This window comes from Oncorhynchus mykiss, chromosome 3, assembly GCF_057628025.1.
Source record: "Oncorhynchus mykiss isolate SJ-2025 chromosome 3, ASM5762802v1, whole genome shotgun sequence".
Classification (NCBI taxonomy): domain Eukaryota; kingdom Metazoa; phylum Chordata; class Actinopteri; order Salmoniformes; family Salmonidae; genus Oncorhynchus; species Oncorhynchus mykiss.
The window spans coordinates 73,420,833-73,433,310 of NC_143024.1; the positions used below are offsets into that span (position 1 = coordinate 73,420,833).

The 12,478-nt window shown below is 40.0% G+C and overlaps 1 protein-coding gene across 1 annotated transcript in view; it reads left to right on the plus strand.

Annotated features, from left to right (window-relative positions):
* Positions 1–240: 240 nt before the first annotated feature.
* LOC110504376 (protein ITPRID2) overlaps positions 241–12,478 on the plus strand; it is a 57,183-nt gene continuing 44,945 nt past the window's right edge. The window contains exon 1 of the mRNA XM_036974825.2: positions 241–419. The gene's annotated coding sequence lies outside the window, so the exon portion shown is untranslated. The remainder of the gene's footprint in view (positions 420–12,478) is intronic.

The window sequence follows — 12,478 nt, forward strand, 5'->3', positions numbered from 1 at the left end:
TGATGACATTATGAACTTTGATATTCTGATTGGTTAGATTTGTTAGAGATGATCCAATCCCTGATGAATTAGTTTTGTACAACACCCCTAATTTTGATGTCACAACAAACTATTTGGTTGGCAGTTTCAGACTGAATGTATGTGGAGATTTAGGATAAGTCGTTGGGCAACAGTGGGCCTACTGTATTTCACTGATGTTTGCACTACACATATGCCACAAGCAGGTTACAAAATATCCTTGTGGAAGACTCATCTCATCCCAGTTATGAAGACAGTGCTGCGCGCCCCTTGTTATGTTACTTTACTCCGCCCGGAAGCGGAAGACTAGGGTAAATTAAATTCTACAAAATTTGTCAGATTCCATTTCCACGGAGCTGCATTTTAACGCTTCAAACTCCTTTCCAACCCACAACACAATGGTAGGCATAAGTGTTTATTGAAACATTACATACGATGATGTTTAGAAATCTGATGCTAAACTTTTACTGTGGCGCACTTTGCCTGATGCAATTCACATGGACCTCAGTTGTCACTGATTTCAATCATTTTCGTATTTATCCGAAGTAATTGTTGGGATACAAATTAACAGCTTTTATGTCAAGGGAAATTTACACGGCAAATATAAGTCAGAAAACAATGTAAATGCATAGGATATGGCGGTGTAAGACACGACTAGCCTTTGGGTAAATAGTTTAGGATAGGGCAAAACATCTCAGGTGAGAGACTAGCTCGATTTTAGACACCTTTTAACCTTTTGATTAATTAATTAATAAACCGTCCTTGACAGCTTGCGAGATATCACTCGACACGTTGCTGACTGTGGCCTATCTGTTTTAGCAGCATTTGTCCTGCTTTGGATTTTATCCGTATTATCTTTAGACCGTTCTAGTCCTAGTTTCCCGATAGCGATGGATTTTAGGTTTACGAGTGTTTTAACTTTACGTCGTCCCTACAATGGTCGAAGAAACAACATGCGTTTCCAAAAACACCACGCAGGGAGAATGTTCGCGCTGGAAAATTGAAATAAAAGCAGCGCTGCTCTCGGATTAGGTTTCTCCATTCAAATCATACTTTACCATTCTAATTATTCCACAATACTGAAGACTCATCCGTTTCTAGAGGGATATAGCACCCACTGTTGCAAATATCGTTGCGCCTTATTCTAATGCGTAAAAGCATTACCCTAAAAATGCACTAAATAAAGTTAAGAATTATAGACAGTAGCCAGTATGATTGAAATATATAGCATTGTAGGCTATAGGCCTACTGTATTTCCAGTATATTTTAGTGCAGTTATCTAGTTTTTCATTGGAAGCATATGCTACTTTTATCGGTTTGTAACAATTGCAAAGACATTGGCAACTTTAGTCAACTTTGTTTTGAAGTTATCAGGGTCACAGAGAGACAGACAAACATGTTGATTATGTGTTTAGTGGAGATGTTCTGTGTATTAGTTGACGTGGAAGGGGAAAAAATGATCTAATGATCACTTTGCTATTCTATGAGTGATCTGAGGCAGTTGGTAAAGGAGCGTTTTAAAGTGAAACTTTTTAAGGATGGTCTTCCTGCCAGTGTGCTTCTTGGTCAAATAAATGATCAATATTTCAATACAGTAGCGGGGCAGGGCAGGCCAGGCCCCCTGAGGCCTGCACATAACACTGTCCCTGATGAGTGTTATTTTGATTTCAATAACAATTTTGTTCGTTTAATTTGTGAATTGACAAAAATAAACACAACTATATAACTAGTTAATTTGACAAATGTTTCAATATATTGTTGAACATAAAATACTCTATGGGGATATCAAAGTTCCAGAGTGCCACCTCTGCTAGTTTTTGAAGTAATCAACCATTTTACACAGAGAAATTGTCATAGTTGGCAATTTAACCAATCACAGCCCTCCTTTTACTTCAATCATTGCACGTCCTGCAATTCACCAGCAGAGGGCGACCATTTTGACTCCATTTTCACGTTCCCTCTGTTGGTAATGCTTACAAATTTGATCATAAATCTCTAAAAGTAGCAGACATCCCCCTATGGAACTTTGATATGCCTGTAGAGTATATTACCGTATAACCATGTCACCGACGGTTATGGATGAAGGCCGTCATGACAATAAAATAACTGTTGTAACCATTTAAAAATAAATACAAATATGTGTGTATTTTTGGAACTAACTGCTGACTGAAGGACGGGATGGCCAGGCATTCGTGCCTTAGCCGCAGCAAGATGTTACATTTTTCAGGGGGTGCTGCAGCACCCTCAGCATCCCTACTTCCTGCGGCTGTGAGTAATGCAGTTGAGTGCGTTTCTGCGGTAACATGGACTCTTAACAACGTGATGGAACTTTGTTGCTCCTTGCTGAAACAAGCAAGGTGTTGTGTCAAATGAGCCCCATACAATGCAGCAGCGGCACACACAGAAATAGAATGAATAGAACAGGCTTTATTCTATTTCTATGGTAGCACATGCAGTCAGGCGAGGAGGAGAGCGAGAGAACAAAAAAGTAAAAATGACGGAGACCACTGTCATTTGGCTGGCCAATTACCGTCATCCAAAATTCCATGACTTTCACAGCCCTACCCACGTGCGAACACACAAGAGACACCCACATCAAAGCATGAAAGCATGCCTCCAGGATTGAAACCAAGGCTAAATCAGTCAGTTCAGCCCCCCTTTAACCTCGAACACCAAATTATGGTCATTGTCAATCGTAAAGGACAATTATTCATTTTTTATGGGTGAAACGTCCAAGCTGCGTCTGCATTAAACAATTTGATCTCAATTAGTTTAATGGAAATATGCATTTAGATCTTCTTGAATTATGTAAGTAACTATACAGTTTGTCAACAATAATTCCTCAAAGGGACCATTGTATGGATTAAAAGCTTTTTGTTCTGATTTCATGAAGAGTCACCCATGCCATATTTTGATTTGGATTATTCTAAGTTAAGTGGCTTTACATCCGGTAACAGAATTGAGGTAATGGAATCATGGGTCCTTGAGCTGTACTACACAGAAATGGATGTGAATGTCATTCTCTTCATGGTGATGTATCCTAAATAGGTACGCAAAGGTAGAAATATGCAAAATCCTCCTTTGCATGCATATTTCTGTATTCTACTCGGGCTATTATTTTAATGCGCTCCGCCACCAAAGAAGACCAAATTTGGTTGCTCAGGATCGGACCAAATTTGAACCAATTATAACGTCTATGGCTTTGTTTAGCTGATCTGATTGGGCATTTTTTTTTTCAAATAACCATTATTGGGCTGCCTGTCTAAACGCAGCCCAAGTGTCACAAGTTTGGACATCAAAGTACAGCACGGTGGAGTTCAGTACATTATAGTGTACTCAACTCTAGTGTGCTCTGCGATGCACATAACTAATCTTCTACTGTACTGCACAGGACTGTACTGATCTATACTAATTTTCTTTACTGTAATGTACTGTACTCTAATGTGTGTTGTCCGAACTAGTGAAACATAGACATCTATGATTGGTTAAGATTTGGTCTGGACCATACCAAATCTGAACCAATAATGGACGTCTATGTTTGGGCCAAATGATGGCTGGTCAAGACCTCTGTGGATGTTGAAATGAACGTTGGTCCAGACCGGACCAAAAAACTAGGTCTGTGGACGCTGAAATCAATGCCAGGGCGGACTGACCAAATTTAAACTAATTTTCAACGTTCATCGATGTCCGGTGTAGGGAGGACTTGTCCAGACTTTTCACACTCTTGCTTTAACCACCAGATGACAGATAGAGAAAGAAAAGTTATCAGTTGAACATAACAGATATTCTCTCACCGAGAATCTTTTTTATCACTTCATGAACAAAATGTATGCCAGTAAAAAACAAACTAATTGGTAGGTCTACCTTTACTTGTTACTTCTTGTTACTTACGGAATTTCAAGACACAAGGCAATGTTTCTTAAACTTACAGGAGACAAAAAAAAACGCATCCTAAACAAAATATGTTGATATTAGATGGCAGGGGTCTCTCCTTAAGAATTATTGTATTTAGATGTACAGTGGGGCAAAAAAGTATTTAGTCAGCCACCAATTGTGCAAGTTCTCCCACTTAAAAAGATGCTAGGGGCCTGTAATTTTCATCATAGGTACACTTCAACTATAACAGACAAAATGAGAAAAAATCATCCAGAATATCACATTGTAGGATTTTTATTGAATCTATTTGCAAATTATGGTGGAAAATAAGTATTTGGTCACCTACAAACAAGCAAGATTTCTGGCTCTCACAGACCTGTAACTTCTTCTTTAAGAGGCTCCTCTGTCCTCCACTCGTTACCTGTATTAATGGCACCTGTTTGAACTTGTTATCAGTATAAAAGACACCTGTCCACAACCTCAAACAGTCACACTCCAAACTCCACTATGGCCAAGACCAAAGAGCTGTCAAAGGACACAGGAAACAAAATTGTAGACCTGCACCAGGCTGGGAAGACTGAATCTGCAATAGGTAAGCAGCTTGGTTTGAAGAAATCAACTGTGGGAGCAATTATTAGGAAATGGAAGACATACAAGACCACTGATAATCAACCCTCGAGCTGGGGCTCCACGCAAGATCTTACCCCGTGGGGTCAAAATAATCACAAGAACGGTGAAGAAAAATCCCAGAACCACACGGGGGGACCTAGTGAATGACCTGCAGAGAGCTGGGACCAAAGTAACAAAGCCTAGCATCAGTAACACACTACGCCGCAAGGGACTCAAATCCTACAGTGCCAGACGTGTCCCCCTGCTTATGCCAGTACATGTCCAGGCCCGTCTGAAGTTTGCTAGAGAGCATTTGGATGATCCAGAAGAAGATTGGGAGAATGTCATATGGTCAGATAAAACCAAAATACAACTTTTTGGTAAAAACTCAACTTGTCGTGTTTGGAGGACAAATAATGCTGAGTTGCATCCAAAGAACATCATACCTTTCTGGTAGTTGTATTCTAAAACCCATTTTTCACCTGTTTTCCACCTGTTTGACAAGAAATGAAAGCTTTTGCTTACTCCAAAATTTTAGGATGGAAAATGGTTGAATGTATACCTTCAGAAAGTATTCATACCCCTTGACTTTTTCCACATTTTGTTCTGTTACAGCCTGAATTTAAAATGGATAAAATTTAGATTTTTGTTTTGTCCCTGGCCTACACACACTATCCTATAATGTCAGTGGAATTATGTTTTTAGAGATGTTTACAAATTAATTAAATGAAAAGCTGAAATGTCTTTAGTCAATAAGTATTCAACCCCTTTTGTTATGGTAAGTATAAATAAGTTCAGGAGTATAAATTTGCCTACCAAGTCACATATGTTGCATGGACTCAAACTGTGTGCCATAATACTGTTTCACGTCATTTTCTACGTACCTCACTCATACAATTATCTGTAAGGTCCCTCAGTCGAGCAGTGAATTTCAAAGATAGATTCACCCAGAAAGACCAATGAGGTTTTCCAATGCCTCGCAGAAAGGCAGGCAACTATTGGTAGATGGGGAAAAAAACAAACATTGAATAACCCTTTGAGCATGGTGAAGTTATGAATTACACTTTGGATGGTGTATCAATACACCCAGTCACTACAAAGATACAGGCGTCCTTCCTAACTCACTTGCTGGAGAAGAAGGAAACCGCTCAAGGATTTCAGACGCCAATGGGGACTTTATAACAGTTACATACTCTAGTTTAATGGTGGTGATAGGAGAAAACAACTGAGGAACGATCAACAATGTTGTAGTTATGCCACAATACTAACCTAATTGACAGAGTGAAAAGAAGGAAGCCTGTACAGAATATTCCGAAACATACATCCTGTTTGCAACAAGGCACTAAAGTAATACTGCAAAAAAATGTAGCAAAGCACAACTTTTTGTCCTGAATACAAAGTGTTATGTTTGGGGTAAATATAATACATTACTGAGTACCACTCTCCATATTTTCAAGCATAGTGGTGGCTGCATCATGTTATGGGTATGCTTGTAATCTTTAAGAACTGGGGAGTTTTTCAGGATAAAAAAATAAACAATGGAGCAAAGCACGGGCAAAATCCTACAGGAAAACTTGGTTTAGTCTGCTTTCCATCAGACACTGGGAGATTAATTCACCTTTCAGCAGGACAATAACCTAAAACACAAGGCCAAATCTACACAAGAGTTGCTTGCCAAGAATGTTCCTGAGTGTCCGAGTTACAGTTTTACCTTAAATCTGCTTGAAAATCTACTGCAAGACATAAAAATGATTGTCTAGCAATGATCAACAACCAATTTGACAGAGCTTGAAGAATTTTGAAAATAATAATGGCCAAATATTGTACAATGCAGGTGTGCAAAGCTCTTAGACTTATCCAGAAAGACTCACAGCTGTAATCACTGCCAAAGGTGATTCTAACATGTATTGACTCAGGGGTGTGAATACTTATGTAAATTACATATTTCTTTATTTCATTTTCAATACATTTGCAAACATTTCTAGGAACATGTTTTCACTTACTCATTATGGGATATTGTGTGATGGGTGAGAAACATATATTTAATCCATTTTGAATTCAGGCTGTAACACAACAAATTGTAAGTCAAGGAGTATGAATACTTTTTGAAAGCACTATGTATATGCCTTAGTTTCTCAAAAATATGGACTCTTAGCTTTCATTTGACACCCAATTTGATATGCTCCTATGAATGTCACATGTTGGTGCTCATGGGTCCTTTTTACATGGAAGTGACCCACTGTAAAATGTTGCCAGCAAATCTCTTACAGTACTATAGTAGTAGTTTGTTGTTTCTAATATCAGGTGGATGCTATTAAACCCATAATTTTCAGCTGTTATAAGAAAATGTTATGATAATGCGCCTGTTGTACCTTTGCTGGCCAGGCATAAAGGCAGGCAGGTGGACAGGCAGGGGGACAGGCAGGGCAATCAAGCAGACAGGCATCTACAGTGCCTTGCGAAAGTATTCGGCCCCCTTGAACTTTGCGACCTTTTGCCGCATTTCAGGCTTCAAACATAAAGATATAAAACTGTATTTTTTTGTGAAGAATCAACAACAAGTGGGACACAATCATGAAGTGGAACGACATTTATTGGATATTTCAAACTTTTTTAACAAATCAAAAACTGAAAAATTGGGCGTGCAAAATTATTCAGCCCCCTTAAGTTAATACTTTGTAGCGCCACCTTTTGCTGCGATTACAGATGTATGTCGCTTTTGGTATGTCTCTATCAGTTTTGCACATCGAGAGACTGAAATTTTTTCCCATTCCTCCTTGCAAAACAGCTCGAGCTCAGTGAGGTTGGATGGAGAGCATTTGTGAACAGCAGTTTTCAGTTATTTCCACAGATTCTCGATTGGATTCAGGTCTGGACTTTGACTTGGCCATTCTAACACCTGGATATGTTATTTTTGAACCATTCCATTGTAGATTTTGCTTTATGTTTTGGATCATTGTCTTGTTGGAAGACAAATCTCCGTCCCAGTCTCAGGTCTTTTGCAGACTCCATCAGGTTTTCTTACAGAATGGTCCTGTATTTGGCTCCATCCATCTTCCCATCAATTCTAACCATCTTCCCTGTCCCTGCTGAAGAAAAGCAGGCCCAAACCATGATGCTGCCACCACCATGTTTGACAGTGCGGATGGGGTGTTCAGCTGTGTTGCTTTTACGCCAAAAAGTTCAATTTTGGTTTCATCTGACCAGAGCACCTTCTTCCACATGTTTGGTGTGTCTCCCAGGTGGCTTGTGGCAAACTTTAAACAACACTTTTTATGGATATCTTTAAGAAATGGCTTTCTTCTTGCCACTCTTCCATAAAGGCCAGATTTGTGCAATATACGACTGATTGTTGTCCTATGGACAGAGTCTCCCACCTCAGCTGTAGATCTCTGCAGTTCATCCAGAGTGATCATGGGCCTCTTGGCTGCATCTCTGATCAGTCTTCTCCTTGTATGAGCTGAAAGTTTAGAGGGACGGCCAGGTCTTGGTAGATTTGCAGTGGTCTGATACTTCAGTGTTTGCTGCACTGAAAGTAAAGGGGCTGAATAATTTTGCACGCCCAATTTTTCAGTTTTTGATTTGTTAAAAAAGTTTGAAATATCCAATAAATGTCGTTCCACTTCATGATTGTGTCCCACTTGTTGTTGATTCTTCACAAAAAAATACAGTTTTATATCTTTATGTTTCAAGCCTGAAATGTGGCAAAAGTTCGCAAAGTTCAAGGGGGCCGAATACTTTCGCAAGGCACTGTATGTGGACAGAAAGGCAGTAGTGCTGAGCGATTAGTGCTTTTTGGGGTCGGTTCACTTTCGGTTTGACTATAAAAAAATAATTATGGGTTTTAGTCCCTTTTTTTTTCTTTAACCATTTAATGCGCTATGCATTGTGTGGGTTGAACAACACAGAATAAAACAATTAATACAATTCCCATGAATAAAGTCATCAAATAAAACAAATGTAATATCCACAACTGAAATATTTAGTTAAAGTAATGTTAATAACTGCCAATTACCGCTTATCACATATAACCATTTATTAACATTAACAACATATTTCAGTTGTGTATATTACATTTGTTTTATTTGATGAATTTATTATTTAATCTCTATAGAGCTGCTGCCTATGCTGTCTGAAGAACTACAAAATTAAATAAGGCATAATTTTATGACTGCTGAATACCAAAGGTCAATCACTTAGATCATGTATTTTCAGGTAGCGATACCTCGCGAAGCAACATCTGCTCTCTATATCACCTCACGATCACACATTCTTCTCTCTTCCGTAGCAGTCATAAAATAAATAGACTGGACAAGTAGATGCGCAATGGATTATGCTAATTTTAGTTCATTACCACATTTTTATGCGCTAAACTATGTAGAATGTACTCCCTACTACATCGTACAGTTCAAGCTGGATCTGATTTATCAAATAATTTAACCGATGTCGGTCAATTAGTTGTTTAAAACAAATGGAAAATAACCAACATTGGTTAATCACTCAGTAGTAAGACAGGCATGCAGTCTCAGGAGGTGAGGACAGAGGACAATGTCCACAGACCATTTTTGGCAGGGTGGCAGTCACTGTCCAGTCCTGTGGGCAATTCCAAGGTAACAGAGTGATGCCGATTACCAACAACGACGAGACGGCCTACAGGGTGGAGGGGAGGGCCCTCGAAGTGTGGTGTCAGGAAAACAACCTCCCACTCAACGTCAACAAAACAAAGGAGATGATCGTGGACTTCAGGAAACAGCAGAGGGAGCACCCCTCTAGCCACATCGACGGTACAGTAGTGGAGAAGGTGGAACGTTTTAAGTTCCTCGGCGTACACATTACAGACAAAGTGAAATGGTCCACCCACACAGACAGCGTTTTGAAGAAGGTGTAGCAGCGCCTCTTCAACCTCAGGAGGCTGAAGAAATTTGGCTTGTCACCAAAAACACTCACAAACTTTTACAGATGCACAATCGAGAGCATCCTGTCGGGCTGTATCACCGCCTGGTATGGCAACTGCTCCGCCCACAACCGCAAGACTCTCCAGAGGGATGTGAGGTCTGCACAATGCATCACCGGGGGCAAACTACCTGCCCTCCATGACACCTACACCACCCGATGTCACAGGAAGGCCAAAAAGATCATCCAAGACAACAACCACCCGAGCCACTGCCTGTTCACCCCGCTATCATCCAGAAGGCGAGGTCAGTACAGGTGCATCAAAGCTGGGACCGAGAGACCGAAGATATTTTTTAATCTCAAGGCCATCAGACTGTTAAAGAGCCATCACTAACATTGAGCGGCTGCTGCCAACATACTGACTCAAATCTCTAGACACTTTAATAATTAAAACTGGGATGTAAAAAATGTATCACTAGTCACTTTAAACAATGCCACTTTATATAATGTTTACATACCCTCCATTACTCATCTCATATGTATATACTGTACTCCATACCATCTACTGCATCCTGCCTATGCCGTTCGGCCATCACTCATCCATATATTTATATGTACATATTCTTATTCATTCCTTTACACTTGTGTGTGTATAAGGTAGTTGTTGTGAAATTGTTAGATTACTTCTTAGATATTACTGCATGGTTGGAACTAGAAGCACAAGCATTTCGCTACACTCGCATTAACATCTGCTTACCATGATGTATATGACCAATAAAATTTTATTTTATTTGATACTCAGATGTTTCACTTTAAATTGTATGTCAAACAAAAAACAATGATAATGTTAAACAAACCAATTGTAAAGTTAAATGAACCAGACAACGCTATGCACTATACTTTTAACAAATACCACAACAAATTGTACAAAAACACATTTGCTTGAAGAACAAGTGCAGATGCAAAGTTTGGTTATAGAATGACGGCACAAATCGTCATTCTGTTACCCAACTTTGCATCTCTCACTTCTTCAGCTGTGAAAGTGATAGACATGGGTTGAACTTGACACACTAAACTTCTCCTGACCTTTTTTATGTTTATATAACCTGTAAACCAGGGTCATGGTCAAGTTTGCCAACAGCAATTATTTTTGCTGGGTCACTCTCTAAACCACTGCACTGTTATTTAGGCATAGGCTTCATCCCAAATGGCACGCTAGGCTCTTTACTAATAGGATGAAGGTGCCATTTGGGATGCACTTTAGTGGTCACCCCCGGTCTGCTAGCCTCTACTAGGGGATAGAGGGTTGAAGTGACACATTTTATAGGTTGTGGTGAGAATATTCACAGAGAGGCAGGGGTACCAGAGGTGTGAAACCTTTGGCTGGATCCAAGCAGGAACACACTGACGTGTGTGTGTGTGTGCATGCTTTGTCAGTCCTGGAGCGTCTTTAGGTCAAGCACAGTTTCTTCTTCCTCAGGATAAATCTTAACTTCACATCGCCTCGACGACGCTCTGTTTGAATTGAAACGGAAATTTAGGCTTAAGCTCAACCCTGTCGGAATGAGAGTTTCACAAAAATACCAAAAGTGATGCTATCATAAGCAATGTGTCACTTTGTTCTTAAATAAAACGTAGTCTTACTTTTCAGATTTATTTGGATTGGAACCCAGTCTGTTTGACATATCCAGGATATATAATATTTAGTGAGAGTTTGAGACTCTTCTTGACTTGTCAGGTCTGACAGTACGTGGGTCATTCAGGCTTGTTTGGGATCTAATGCTACATGATATTTCTTCAGCTTTATTTGGTAGAACTCAAAGGTCCAATGCAGCCATATTTATATCAAATCATTTTTGGGTGTAAATGGCATGTTATAGAAGGGATGTAAATGGCATGTTATAGAAGGGATGTAAATGGCATGTTATAGAAGGGGTGTAAATGGCATGTTATAGAAGGGGTGTAAATGGCATGTTATAGAAGGGGTGTAAATGGCATGTTATAGAAGGGGTGTAAATGGCATGTTATAGAAGGGGTGTAAATGGCATGTTATAGAAGGGGTGTAAATGGCATGTTATAGAAGGGGTGTAAATGGCATGTTATAGAAGGGGTGTAAATGGCATGTTATAGAAGGGGTGTAAATGGCATGTTATAGAAGGGTCCATACAACTTTGTTTGTGATATCAAATTTTTTGAGAAACTTACCCCAAACAGCAAATTACTCATCCTCCTTGTGTAGTGTGGGGGCCCTGAAGAAATATGAACAAAGGCTCCAAATTTACCCAAATATGTTCTTATAGAAATGGCAAAGCTCTCAGTATAGTGATGCAGGTCTTTAGATGTTGTACAGATGACATTTATCTGCAATGTTATATTCCATTTTGTGCGACTAGTCGGAACCCCATTGCCTTCAGAGTTGCCTGAATTCGTTGGGGGATGGAAACGTTGCTCAATTGGGATCAAGGGACCTAACGTGTGCCAGGAAAGCCTTCCCCTACACCATTACCCACGAGCCGTTACTTTGTGTTTTTAGCTGAGAGGAGTGGAACCTGGTGTGGTAGTCTGTTGCAATAGTCCATTTGTGACCAGGACCGACGAGTTGTGAGTTCCAAGATGCCGTTCTGCTACCCACCTGTTAGCTTGCATGATTCTTGCCCTTCTCTTTCGACCTCTCATAAGCGACATGTTTTTGCCAATAGGACTGCCACTGACTGTTTTCTGTTTGTTGCACCATTCTCGGTAAACCCTAAACACTGCCTGGCAAAAACTATAATGCTCAAAGTCGCTTAGGTCACTTGTTTTGCTCATTCTAATGTTCCATCGAACAGTAACTGAATGCCTCGATGTCTTCCTGCATTATATAGCAAGCCACGGCCACGTGACTAACTTGTGTGTACGTGACGAAGCAGTGGGGTGGCTGGCAGGCCAAGGTATTCTGTTACCGCTCTAGACAAAGCAGTCGCTGGCAGGCCAAGGTATTCTGTTACCGCTCTAGACAAAGCAGTCGCTGGCAGGCCAAGGTATTCTGTTACCGCTCTAGACAAAGCAGTCGCTGGCAGGCCAAGGTATTCTGTTACCTCTC